This window comes from Muntiacus reevesi, chromosome 6 (genome assembly GCF_963930625.1).
Source record: "Muntiacus reevesi chromosome 6, mMunRee1.1, whole genome shotgun sequence".
Taxonomy (NCBI): domain Eukaryota; kingdom Metazoa; phylum Chordata; class Mammalia; order Artiodactyla; family Cervidae; genus Muntiacus; species Muntiacus reevesi.
The window spans coordinates 76,763,449-76,778,863 of NC_089254.1; positions in this window are offsets into that span (position 1 = coordinate 76,763,449).

Below are 15,415 nucleotides of genomic sequence, written 5' to 3' on the forward strand. Positions count from 1 at the left end.
CATAGAAATGTTAAATAACCTTTTTAGGGAAATTTATAGTTAAGCATGCTTCTTAAATATTCCTATAATTGAAGAACAGAAGTATAATCTATAGCTGGGTCTTAAAGACAAGGATAGCTTTAAGGGATTCAGATCCAGATCCTCAAATCCCAAGTGTACTCTTTGTTAAAATGATGTGCTTAAAGCACATTTCTGTCATCAGTGGATGGTGCCAGTTCTCTTATTTTCCCTTCTGCCTTTTCATAATTACCTTCTCCCACTTGACAAAGATACCTATGGCAGGCTTTGTTTTTCAAAAATGATGCCAACAATATTCCAGGTCCCTCAGACTCCCAGAACCTTTCCTGTACCTCATCAAGATGTAAAGGTATGTCCCTGGACTTTCAACTTGAGCAGACTGTTCTGACTGCCCAAGGAAGTATAGTGAAAGTTAGTTTATTTTCATTGTGGGTGAAGTGTGGTCTTAGAAATAAGTTATATTGGCCAATGTGGGGATACAAGATAGAGCAATGACAGTTTTTGTTTAATGACCTCACCTTTCCTTTTTGGTCTACTGACTATTCAAAAAATGATTTTTCCTGTGTGTGAATCATGTGAAAGTAAAGCAAAGAGAGCATGAACATAACATGAAGAGAAAGGCAACTTATTTTTAGGAAACAAGTGATAAAGTTGCTTGCCTTATCTATCTATCTCATCTATTCAGTATTGGTATAAAAGCTTGATGGGTTTTGGTGAATCTGCTGTCAGGCAAACTGTCTTTTCCCCACTTCCAATAATGATAAAGAGCCTGATGAATATGTCTCAAGCCTGTCTTAATAATATAATTTGCATGATTTCAAAGAGAAGTTAAAATTTCCATGTTTATTTCTGACATATTAACCTTAGATCTTCAAGTTAAAACATCTTGTTTCAGAGGTAAGTTTGTGGTTTTTATATTTTCTAGAGCATTTTTCAGATTCTTATGAAAAACATTATTATCATTTGCCAGTTCATTATTAGATTTTGTAAATCCATATTTCTTACCCGGCCCAAGTCACCTACTTACTGTCTTTGAGACATTTCTTTCTTTTTTTCATTTCTACTTTGTGTTTACATTTAAATTAACCGAAACATACTGTGGATTTTACTATAAATAAAACATTGTAGTCATAAGTATGTGTTGTATAAACCCTAAACTTAGTACTGCCCCAATATCTTTGCTGATTTGCTCTTAATTTTTATTCTAATATACATCTAAGAAACTGTTATTACATGATTATATATAATCGCTTATGTAGTAAAAATACTACCAACTAAACTATAATATGCTATATATATGTATATAGGTTGTATCTCAATTTCAGAGATGTTAAAATGTTCATCTTAGTTTGATAAAACACCTTAAACAATACTTTTAAAAAGCAGAACATCTATTCATGTATAGGTATAGGTATAAATGTTTTACAAAACAGTCTAGGAAAGTGCATGTAACATTAGAAATCCAGCTTTACTTAATTATGATTAATTTTTCTCAGATATTTATATTCTGTTCTAATTCTGTAAAAGGCATACTTCTCAAAGTAAAATAATGCTTCTAACCTATGTAGAGTTATCCTCAATAAATATGTGCAATTTCCAGTTTTATGGGGATATTTATACCCAGGATTGTCTTAATTTTAAGCTCCATAAGCAAGATGATGCTTAGTGAATAAGTGACATCTTGGTAAAGACATCTTGATGTCTTAACTTTTAGTTAAGTTTCCAAGGAATTGAGAAAGAAAATGGCCTGACCAGCAAAAGACTTCAGTGAGGGTGGTTCTTCAATTCTTTGTTTTCAACAAAATTGGAAAAAGATTAATCAAATTATCAATTAAAGATCATTAAAAATAATTTGATGATCAATTTATTATTTCTGACATATAACTTAAAAAGGGACATCACTATAACAAAATTCTGTCCCTTTTCACTTATAGGCATAAATGAGTTTTCTCAGCATTTTTCCTATAGTTTATCTATAGTTTTATAGTTTTTATCTATAGTTTTAAAATAGTAATATAATTGTCTCATTCTAGCAATTAGTAATATTTATGGCATCTTTATTTATTATTTGAATAGTAATTATAATCCAGATAACAGTCTTCAAACTTGAAGGTTTATAGCCATTTGAAATAGATTTTTTTAATTTCAATAAATATATTTTTCACACATTTTTGAGAAACAGATGTATGACAGGATATCTATCAGTAAAGGACTTCTAAACGCTACACTTTCATTACAATGAGATAAAAGTTACTTGGGGAAATAACATAGAAACATGAATTGGGAATAAGGTAGTGTAAAATTTCCTACTATGTTAAGGAGTGTTTTTAGATAGAAAATTACTATGACAATTAGCTTAAAACATCACTGTTACTGAAATGACTTTCTTTACAGTTTTTGAAAGTTAAAAAGGTTGTTTTTATGTTAAAGTATAAAAGGGTACATCACTTTTCAAAATTACTTTAGAAGTATATGACTAAAAAATTTAAAGCTCTCAAACCATCAGAGGGAGAAAGAGGAATATGGTAAACCATAAATCCAAGAGATGTCAGGAAAGGAGGAAAAGAAGTAAATGACAAGAGTAAATCCAGATATTCCAATAATAACACTGAATCTTAAAAAAGTAAAATCTTTTAAAAGGCATATTTTCAGGTAAGATTAGAGATAATGGAGTCTATTTGTTAGTTAAGAACAGATACATCTAAAATAAAAAGCTATAAAAAGATTCAAATCACAGGGGGCATTTTAGCACACCTTTACATGGTCCATAGGGTTGCAGAGAGTCAGACACAACTGAAGTGACTAAGCATGCACCAGACATGGATATAACAAACAGATACAGAATTTGCAGAGAGAAAAAGAACTGGTATATAAAATAGAAATTATATGTAATATATACATATTTTTTTCAAGTATTTAACAAATTTTTTATAAATGTTCTAAATCACAGTCTGAACATTTCAAGGATTTGATAGATCATATTTCCTGACCAAAAGTGTTCAGTAAATTTAAAAACAAAAATATCCTCCCTCAAAAAACTAGTAAAACAGAAGACAAAATTATGGAGAATGTCAACAAAAACAAACCTATTCATTCGATTAACTGAAGTCAATAGAAATTGATGAAAAGGAATTTCCCTGGTGGCCTGTTGGTTAGAATTCTAGGCTTTCACTGCCATGGCCTGGGCTCAATTCCTGGTTGGGGAACTGAGAACCTTCGAGCGGCATTGTGCACCAAAAAAAATAGTATTGATGATATAAATATTAAGCTTTGCTGTAACATTAGGAATTATGCTTGAAAAAGGACTACAGTAGGAAAACAATAGTGATGGAATCACCTAGAAGAATAATGAAATGAATCATCAGTTGCACCATCCTTCTGATTTCTTCGCATTGCCTTACTAAATCCTGCATCACCTTTTAAGAGGGTAAAAGAGGTCTAGAGACACAATCTCTGTAAACATTTATTAAGCTTTTACTTGGGCACAATTAGAAACTGGGCGTTTTTCATTTTTCATCCATAATGGTAAGGAAAAGAAAATTAAGGGCTTCCCAGGTAGTGCTAGTGGTAACGAACCTGCCTGCCAGAGCAGGAGACACTAGAGATGCAGGTTTCATCCCTGGGTTGGGGAGATCCTCTGGAGAAGGAAATGGCAACCCACTCCAGTAATCTTGCCTGGAAAATCCCACGGTCAGTCCATGGGGTCACAAAGAGTCAGACACAACTGAAGCGACTTAGCCACAGCAGCAGGAACTTAGCATTTTTCATTTTCATCCATAATGGCAAGGAAAAGAAAATAGGTTTTTCATGATTATTAAATGAATCAGCACTCTGGACTCTTAAAAACAAACTCAGACTATAAATTTTCATATGCCAGTATCCTAGAAAACTTTTCTCAAACTCAAGAATCAATGAATGAACAATATTTCTAAGGACAAAAGAAATAAAATACTCTCATTTACTCAGTTATCCAGAAGGAAAGATGTCATCACCACTGTACTTTGTGACATCTTTTATGTTTATTACTCAAAATTGTAGGTAGACAAATACTGAAGGCAGATGTATATTCAGAATTTATTGAAAGGCAATAAATGATGTAAAAGTGAAAAATCAGTTGGAGTTACCATTCTAATTGCTGTTTATAAATCTGAAAGTGAAAGTGTTTTGCAATTATGAGGCAAAAAAAAAAAGACGATCCTTTTCTTTACAAAAATATGACATCAAAGTTCTTAAATGTACTGCATTATGAAGGTGCAAATGTGAAAAGAACAAGAAGTGTTAATAAACACTCCTGTGAAATACGTTAGAGATGCATTTAAACTCGAGTCAAGGTTCATGAAATGATTATAGTCTAGGTTCATGACAGTTGATGAACACATATTTATGTTCATGTGATGCTACCCATCTTGTATATTAAATACTTTCAAAACCACAAAAATACTGAATAAAATTTTGGGTTTCCTATGTTTACATTCTTATTAAGATGTCTAATAAACTTGTTACTAACTCCTTATTCTCTACATTTTTGCTAAATAACTTAAAAATGTTTTTAAAAATGAAAAGAATGTTTTTAAAAGAAAAGACCCAGATAACAAATGATGACTAATTTTTCTGGTATACTGATGATTAACTGAAGAAATCATTCTAGAACCAATAAAGGCTTTATAAGTCACCCAAACAAAGATGACTAACTTTACACCAAAGTATTTGAAAGCATAGGTGAAATGTATATTTTACAAAAATACATGATTAATATAGAAACTCACAATAAACCAATAACCATCAGAGATACTGAGCTGATAATCATGAGTATTCTCCCCACAAATGATATCAGACTTACTGAGCCTTCAAGAAATACTTAACTCCTGTACTATAAAAACTCTAGTTAAAAAAAAAGGATCCAACACACGTATGGTATTAACTGATCTCAAACCAGGCCAAGGACAATATAAATGGAAATTATAGATCATTTCACTTATGGACATTGTTGCTAAAAATCCTAAACAAGACAATTCAACAGTTGCTCACAAACAAACCAAAAAACAACTAATAGGGTGTATCTCAGGATTGCGGTGATGGCTCAACATCTAAAAATTTATTTCTAGAATACACCTTATTAATTGCTTAAAGGAAAAGATCTATACTAGTAACTCAGTGGACGAAGAAAATGCATTGTTTAGGCTTCCCCTGGTAGTCCAGTGGTTAAGAATTTGCCTGCTAATGCAGGGGACACAGGTTCAATCCTTGGTCCAGGAAGTTTCCACATGCTTTGGGGCAACTGGGCCAGTACACCCACAACTACTGAGACCACACTTTAGAGTCCATGAGCTGCAACTACTGAAGCCCTGCTCTGCAACAGGAGAAGTCATCGAAATGAGAAGCCCACTCAGCACAACTAGAGAAAGCCTGAGCGCAGCAATGAAGATCCAGCACAGCTCCCCCCCAAAATTTTTTTTATCAAGTATGAAAGAACAAAAGAGATGAAACTGATCTTATTTGCAGATAATGTTACTGTCTGTACAACTGCATGGTTTAGTCATTAAGTCTTGTCCAACTCTTGGGACCCATGGACTGTCCTGTCCATGGGATTCTTCAGGCAAGAATACTGGAGTGGGTTGCCACAACTCCAAGCGAGGCAAATTTTTTGGAACTATTTTTCTGAATCCAAGAACAATATACAATTACAGCATTCCTACAAATCAGTCAGAAAATCCCATAATATGCCCCACACTCCATACAGCAAGCTGCCGTGAATCTAGGTAGGAAGAGGGTTTGAGGAGACCACAGAAAACCTTTAAAAGCATGACTAAATGCAGGGGCAGATATTCAGGCGTGGAAAGATACAGTGTTGTACACATGTCATTCTCCCCAAATTAATCTATAAATTCATCTCCAGTCGAATCAAAATAATTTTGGTGGACCCTGCAAAATAATTCCAGTGTTTAAATGGAAGAGGAAAGTGTCAAGGTTAGTCATAAAAATGTTGAAGAAGAAAAATGTAAGCAGGCTTGCTCTACCAGATAAAGAAACTTGTAAAACAAATGACTGATTGGTGTACTCTGAGAGTAAAGAGACTAAAGAAACAAAAATGGAGAACTCGGAAACAATCCACACACATATAAAAACTTGATACTTGGTTGAGATAGCACTACAAATCAGTGGGGGAAAGGACAGATAATAAGTAGTAATAGGTCAGTTTTTTGTGATTATGAAAATTATAAACCCCAATTAATGCAACTGAAACTTAAGTCAGAATAGAATGCAATGAGAAAGCTCTTTGTAAGACTGTCAGAAGGACTTGAGAAATGCAAATATGTTTATAGAGTTGTTTTTTTTTTTTAAGGTCAGAGAATATATAGCAGTTACCAAAACATCTAGGTTAAATATACTTTAAGTGTTTACTCAGAAGGACAAAGACTATTCCTGTAACATTCTTAGATTTGTATTTAATATTGTCCTCCAAGTATTGTTAACTATCAACAGAGTATAGAAAAGAAAACTCTAATTTGTGCATAAAATTTATGTTTATTTACTTAGCATTGTGATAGTAGATTGGATTTGCTCATGAACTTTGTATAATAACCTGCTGGCCATGACCTCCTTTTTATACTTAAATCCAACAATCCAAAAAAAGAATTATATACCATGAACAAGTGGGACTTCAGGTGTGCAAGGCTAGGTCAACATTCAAAAATCAATTAAGGTAGTCCATCATATCAACAGACTAAAAAAGAAAAAAAAAAATATATTATCAATACATGTAGGAAAAGAATTTGACAAAATCTAGCACCCATTCATGATAAAAACTCTCAGCAAACTAGGAACAGACCTTCCTTAACTTGATAGAGAACATCTACAAAAACCTACAGCTAATATCATACTGAATGGTGAGAAACTAAATGCTTTTCCACCAAGATCAGGAACAAGGCAAGGATGTCCCCTTTAACACTGCTTTTGACATCTTAAGACATCTTTCACATATATAAAGCGGGGGAGGGACAAAGATTATAGATTGAGAAGGAAGAAATATTTTCAGATGACATGAGTATCTACATAGAAAATCACCAAAAACAAAACAAAAATCCTGGAAGCAGGATTAAGCAGTTACAGCAGTTTCGGTATACAAAGTTAATACACAAAGTCAATTGCTTTCTAATATATGCCAGTAATGAACAATTTAAATTTGAAACTTAAAACCCAATATCAAACAAAAACAAACAATAAAAAAAAAAAAACCTTAGGTATAAATCTTAAAACATCCACAACATCTATACAAGGACAACTAATAAACTGGTGAAAGCAATTTTTAAAAAAATAAGTGGAAATATTCCATGTACATGGACAGAAGACTCAATATTGTCAACATATCAGTTCCTCCCTACTTGCTTTGTAGATTCAACACAATTTCAATTAAAACTGCAGAAAGTTATTTTATGGATATTGACAAATTTATTCTAAAGGTTTATTGTAAAGGCAGAAGACCCAAAATAGCTGATGTAGCATTGAGAAGAACATAGTGGCATGACTGACACAGCCAGCCCTCGACTTACTAGAAAGCTTCAGTAACCAAGCGATGTGGTGATGGTGAAAGAATAAGCAGCTAGTCAATGGAACAGAAAACAGAGACCAGAAATAGACCCCACAATATAGTCAACTGATCTTTGACAAAGGATCAAGGCAATTCAATGGGGAAAGGATAGTCTTCAACAAATGGTGTTGGAATGGAACAACTGGGAATCCACATTTTTTAAAAAAGTGAATCTGGACATAGACCTTACTTACACCTTTCACAGACTAAACTCAAAATGAATAATAACCTAAATGTAAAATGCAAACCTATAGAGAAGATAAATAGAAAATTTAGGTGATCTTCAGTTTAGCCATGACTTTTTTAGATACATAGCTAAACACATGATCCATAAAAGAAAAACAAGTTGGACTTCATTAAAACAAAATTTCTGCTATCCAAAAGATGTTGAATGAAAGGATGAGTCACAAATGGGGAGAAAATATTTGCAAAACAATGAAATACCATTGTTACAATGATTAAATCCAATGGCAAAAATCCAAAACACTGCCGACACCAAATGCTGGCTGGATGTGGAGCAGCATGAACTTTGATTGCTAGTGGGAATGCAAGATGGTAGGGCCAATTTGGAAGACAGTTGGCAATTTCTTAGAAAACTAAACATACCCTTAGCAAACAGTCCAGCAATTCAATGAGTCAAAACTTATGTCCACACAAAAACTAGCACACCAATGTTTACAACAGCTTTATTCAGAAAAGTCCTTCAATAGGTAAATGGATAAACAAACTGGTACATCCACACAATGGATTGTTATTTGGCAATAAAATGAAACCTGAGTTATCAAGTCACAAAAAGTCATGGAAGGCCCTTGAAAGTGTAACACTTAAGTGAAAGAAGCCAATCTGAAAAGGCTACATACTATATAATGCCAATATGTTGTCACATGTTGGAAAAGGCGAAACTAGGGAGACAGTAAAAAGATCAGATTGCCAGGAGTTGGGAGAGGTGGATTAAGTGGAAGGAGGAATGAACACATAGAGCATGGGATTTTTAGACCTTTGAAACTATCCTGTTACTGTAATGGTGGATACATGTTGTTATACATTTGCCCAGACCCATAGAATGGACAACACAAAGAATCTACTCTGATTTTAGTTAATAAAGTGTCAATAATGGTTCATCAATTGTAATAAATGTACCACTAATGCAAGATGTCAATAATAGAGGAAACTGCAAGTGGGAGGGGGATAAGAGGGTGTGGGGGAACTCTTTGTATTTCCTGCTCATTTTTCTGTAAACACAAACTAAAAAAAAAAATAAAATCTGTTGATTTTTAAAGATCTGTTTTACTCCGGCTTCTGTGTGGAAAACAGACTAGAAGACTAACAGACTGAAATGATTCCCAACAACCATTTAGTAAACTACTGAAATAGGCAGGGTTAGAGATGGCCCTGATAGCAGAGAGCTGGATGGAAATGCACGGTTCCAGGCATAAGAAACTGAGATGATTAATCTCCCAGTTTGTCGCTGTGTTCTCTGTGTTAGTCGCTCAGTCATGTCCGACTCTTTGTGACCCCACGAACTGTAGCCTGCCAGGCTTCTCTGTCCATGGAATTCTCCAGGCAAGAATACTGGAGTGGATTGTCATCCCGTCTCCATAGGAACTTCCCAACCCAGGAATCGAACTCTGGCCTCCTGCCTCACAGGCCGATTCTTTTGTCTCTGTGTAAAGGGAAATGTAATTCCTTCTCTCTAGTTCCTTATGTATAATCTGCATTAAATATTTGTATCAATGTATGCCAGTGCCACAAATTGAACTGTCACTATAAGCCTGTTTACTTTTAAGTATACATCTATAAAAATTCTTCAATACAAGTCATTTTAAAATAGTAAATAAATTGGTCCTCAACTTTTCATATCACCTTCCATTTGGAAAGGTTAGAAAAAAATTTTTTCAATGCCCCGACTCCCTTGCACCCACAGAGTTCTGAATATAAATTAAGGGTTGCCAGTTAGAGGTACTTGCTTAAGATTTAGGAAACAAAAGTGAATCAGAGGCCATCTTCAGTTGGCTTCTGGTTGTCACCAGTGGTTAGGAAGGCTGCAGTTTTTCTGAGATTCCAGTTTTCATTTGCCAGGTTCCTAAGGGTCTGCAGCTCCTTGTTCTAATCTCCCTGGTTCCTAGGTGCAGCTTCCCTTGTCTTCCTGTTGTCTAGACGCTGTTGCTGGTGGTGGTGTCTTACGAGTTCTAACCTGGCTTTAGATGCAGTATCCTTCCTAGTGGACTACTTTCTATATTTTCTTTTCTTTTTTTTTTTTCTATATTTTCAGAGAGCATTCCAGGAGGCCCAACTTAGATCTTGCTCCTTCAGGTTGTCCAGTGTTTTGTTGGTTTTTTTTTTTTTTCTTGGGTTTTGTTTTGTTTTGGCCATATTGCAGAGCATGCAGAACTTCCCAGGGATTAAGCCTGCACCCCCTGCAATGGGAGCAGTCTTCTGAACCAGTAGGGAAGTCCTCCGATGGTTTTATAAAAACTTAAATGTTTGTATTAAACCCTTCCCACTTAATAATGATTAATGAATTTTGTTTTATGCCTTTGATCCTGATTGGTTAAATATATAATCCATACGCTTTACCCTCTGAGCCACCAGGGAAGCCCAAATCTTAGTTGTGGCATGTAGGATCTAGTTCCTTTATCAGGGATCAAACTTAGGTCCCATATAATCCATAGAGCTTTTAAAATGTAAAATTTAGCTGTTATCTGGAAATCCCTCTGTTTTTGGAATGAGAAATGGGAAGAAAAAACACAGGGATGTCCTATGAGGGTGAGGTTGTTAGGGCTTCCCTCTGGCTCAGCTGGTAAAGAATCTACCTGCTATGTGGGAGACTTGGGTTCGATCCCTGGGTTGGGAAGATCCCCTGGAGAAGGGAAAGGCTACCCACTCCAGTATTCTGGCCTGGAGAATTTCATTAACCGTATGGTCCATGGGGTCGCAAAGAGTCAGACACGACTGAGCGACTTTCACTTTGAGTTTGATAGCTCAGTTGATAAAGAATCCACCTACAATGCAGGAGACCCCAGTTTGAATCCTGGGTTGGGAAGATCCCCTGGAGAAGGGACAGGCTACCCATTCCAGTATTCTGGCCTGGAGAATCCCATGGACTGTGTAGTCCTTGGGGTCACAAAGGGTTGGACACAACTCAGCGATTTTCACCCACTTCATTACATCAGTGTACAACATCAGTGAATGCCTGGGCCACATACACTAACCAAATGCTGCTAGGTCACTAACTTTGAGACACTTAAGAAATAAAGTAATCTAAATAAATAAGAAAGTAACTAACATCAAAGCCTCTAGCTTATGAGGCTAGAATAATAGAAGACTTCAAGGAAACTGTCAAGAGTTCTGTTTTTTCTTTTTTTTAGGTGAGCATATTGTCTAGGATAAATGCATTTGGTTGGGTTTTATGACTCCAGCCCTCAAATTTCATTTTCTTTTTTACTTTATAATTAGGGTTAACTTTCATCATAAAGTATCAACATGCTTTTGGTTTTACCAGGTGACTCTTATGCATATCTGTAATTTGATAATGCAAAAGCAACACTGAAGTAAATATTGCATATTACCTTTCCCTTTAATCTTTAAAGTTGTTATTAATCCTTTGAAAGTCATAATCCCTAATCCCTCAAGATTCAGCTACCAGAGAGAAGGGGCAAGAGGAGGAAACTGCTCTTGCCATCTCTTTCCTAGCTCTTATTACATGTGAGAGCAGCTCAGAAATCAGTCACTTTTTAAGGATGTACTAACTTAATGCCCAGTACAGAAGTGCAGTGTTGCCAGATTTTCCCATTTTTTAAACAACTTGCAACTGGCAGAAATCTGGACTTTTTAACACAAACCCTCCCAGTTTTAAACTAATTTTTTAAATGTTTAAGCACTGAGTCAAACAAAACCACCTATAAGCTGAATTCCAACCCTGGATCACCAGTTCATTTGAACCTTTGTTCTGAGTGATGAACAGGAAAATGTACACATTTTCAGTAAATGCTTTTTATATACTTGTTAGACCAGGGATCTGTGTGTGTGTTGGGTGGGCCGGGGGTGGGGGTGGGGGGGAGTTATTTTTTAAATTGGGATTATAATCAATTGAGTAACTGTCATAAATATTCCCATAATATGTAGATATAAAGGAATTCTCATTGTTGGTTAACATTCTACGTATTAGGGCCATTTTGAAATTCAACAGTTTATTGGGAATGAATGATTGTGATTTTTTTAAATTAATTAACACCATGACATGAGCCTACAGAATAAGGGATGAGATTCCTGTAGAAGGATATGGTTGTATTACAAATCTTGAATTTAAAGCAGTGACAGATTTCTTCTCAAACTTTGGCACGCAGAGGAAAGACTACATGAGAACAAAGCAAGAATGCTGTCTTGGCAGCTCCAGCAAATAAATGAATGAAATACCGAAAATCTGAGTAGAGCAGAGGAAAAGTATTACCTGATCATGTGGAGAAACAAGAGAATGAAAAGAAGTAGAGAATTATGCTGTACTTTGTCAAAGATACCCTTGATTTTAAGATACCCCATTATTTTCAGTAACACTAAAAAAGGGAAAACCTACCAATTAAAGTCTGACATACCCTAGTGGCATATATAAGACATCCTCATTTCACAGATATTATGAAAATGTTATGTTTTTAGAACTGATGAACCATTTAATTGCAGTGTAATTGTTGGGTAGCCTTAAGGGCCCACGTGAGGTTAGTATCATGAAGTAAAGTGAAACTAGTGGTCATGGTTGAGTTTTTTTCTAGCAATGTCCAGCTGCACAGGTGCAGACATAGAGTGGATTTAAACATTGTGGAGACTGAGTTTGAACAGTTTTGGCTTTTTCATGTGAATACAGGAAAGCAAGAGGGTGACAAGGCAGTTGAAGATGTGTATTAGTGAGTGAGTGATTTTCATAAGAAAGGCAGTTGGAGTCAGTAGTGGAGGAAGTGGGCTGCAAACTTGTGGGAGGGGTTCGAAGAGGAGTATAGAGAGTGCTTGAATTGAGACTTGTAGGGGTACCTTTACTGGTAGCCACAAAGTCGAGAGGATGACTAGGACAGGAGTGGCTGAGATGAGGGGGAAGATAAGATCAACAGCAATGGCAGAGAAAGAAGCTAAGACTTGAAGGATCATCCACATGGATATCGAAATCAAGGTAGAAATAGGAGTGACAATGAAACAGAAAATCTTCAAAGAATGGTGAGGTATAAAGGGTCAGGTATGGTGGGGAGGGTGAAAGGGGAAGAACAACTCAGAGGTCAGTGTAACTGCAGCTGGGAGGCAAAAGTGGAGCAGTCTGCTGACACAAACATCAAAGCTCCATAGTTCTAAGGAGCAACAAGAACATTCTGAAAGTGAAAATGAGCATCAAAAAGGACACTTAATTAAACTCGAAGCCCGGTCATCCAAGGGAGAAAGAACAGCCATCACTTGCGAAGGCTACAGGGCAATCAGTTCCCCCAGGGAAGAGCTGGATTTCAATCAAGCAAGAAGGCTGAGGGAACACCACTACACTGAGGATGGAATTCCACGCTCAAAGCTGTTTGCCTTTTAGCATCCAGTGTTGGTGTTGAGGGCCCAGTCTGATTCTGCTTCTTTTACAAACAATCTGTTATTTTCTCAATATAAATAAATGTGAAGTTCTAATAAAATTTAAAATTCTGAGATATTACTTTCATGTTTTCAAGTATGACTCATCATATACTGTGCTTTGCATTTCGTGGACTTTTAATAGAAGATTCATGTCTTTTTCAACTCTGGAACATTTTTTTCTATTTCTCTCCATTTTCCCTATTCTCTACTTTTGGAACTGCTACCAGATGAATAGTGGGATATCTAGATTTAGTCTCCATTTCTCAATTTTCCTTTTAAACTTTAGTAGTGAATTTTAAAGAAGGTCGTTTTCAACTCACTCAGTTGATATTCTGGGCTCACTAATTTGATCTTCAATTGTGGATACTCTATTTTACAGCCCATACATTTTGTTTACGATCATGTTTTTAACATCCAAGAACACTGATTCTTATTTTTGTCAGCCTTTTTAAAAAACAATTAAATACAGGTGACTCTCCAACATTGCTTCAATCCTGGTCTAAGGCAGTCATGGTAATTCATCTTTTGAGCAACCTTTTGATAAGAGACAGTCTATAACAACTCTTATATAACTCCTGAAATTCTTCATTCAAGGAATATGTTTATGTCTTTTAAATACTTAAAGCTGAGAAGAAAAGTCTGTATACTCTACAAATCAACAGAAGGTTCAAAATACAAATTTCTAACAAAAAAACAGTTTTAGCAAAAGATTAAAAACAATGACAGCAAGGTAGCATTAAAAAAAAAAAAGTACAAGCAGACCAATTAACTGGACCTTGTAGCATTCAAAATGTTTTAGAAGCTTGAATAAATGGAATAAAGTTTAAGTAGTTATGAACATGTATGTGTTGAATATACAGTGCTGAATATAGCACTGAACATATAAAGCAAAAAGCATTAGACATATAAGGAAAATACATTATAGCAGTATAAGAATTTATTTTACATTTCTCTTTGAGAAATAAGATGTTGAGAATCTCACGTGTTTAATGATATTAATTCTTATGCAACAAACTGTACCAAATGACATACTTTCTAAAGAAATATTTACAATATTTGCTCACTTAGCAGGCTAAAAAGATATCCTTAATAACCTCCCCAATGCAGACTACATATACTGACTATATGTAATATTAGAAAATGCTGTTAACTATATATATATATATATATATATATATATATATCTCCAATGACCTGGAAATTGAAATGCATTCTTCAGAATAATCCTTGGATCAAAAAAGTAATCACATTTGCAGCTATCAAATATTAAGAAAACAATGAAAGCACAACATTCTTAACCTATGGGATGGAAGTAAAGAAATAATCAGGGAATTTGTACAATTAAAATTTTTTCCTTTTTTTAGAATTGGAATGAAGACAAACAAATGGTCAATTATTCAACTGAAGAGGTAGTAATAAATAAGGGAATTAGAAAGCAATCAAAGTCACAATGCTAAAATAAATGAAAAGGTAAATGATGAGATTTTTATTCCCTGGTGCTGAGAGGACAGAAATGGAATGGGGCAAATCCTAACTAGTCTAACAAGGAAAGAGAAAAAACAAAGGAAATGGAATAATAAACAATGTTTTTAAAACACTGAGATTATTAAGTGCAACTATATGCTAAAAGAATTTTAAATAGAAGATGGACTGTATAATGAATTCCAGAAAAAAGAAAATTACCAATGTCTACCCAAGAAATAGAACCCTGAAAAGATGAAGGACACATGAGGGAATAGAGATACAGTGAAACAATTACCTTCAAGAAAAAAGTCAGGTGTTTCTGGATATAAATAAAAGAGCATCAACTTAAAAAAAAATCATTTTCAGTATACACAAACCTTTCTAAATCAAATAAAACATGAGTTTCTAGTTTATTCTGTAACACTATCAGAACCTATTAATTAAAACCAGACCTACCTCTCATAATAAATACAGGGTTAGTCAACAGAAAACAGCAGTATTTCCAGTGAATGGCTCAGTATAAGATTCTACCAAGTGGCCTGTCATCAACAGATCAAAGGAGAAAATATTTTACAATGAAAAAGCATTAAAAAAATGAACATCTGATCCTGATAAATGGGTTTCATAAATATTAACATATTTTATTTCTAATCTATAGTTTAAATTATACATGAGTAAAATACTAAAAATTATACATGAGTAAAATCAGAAATAAGAATGCCCATTAACATACTCAATCAACTAGAAAAA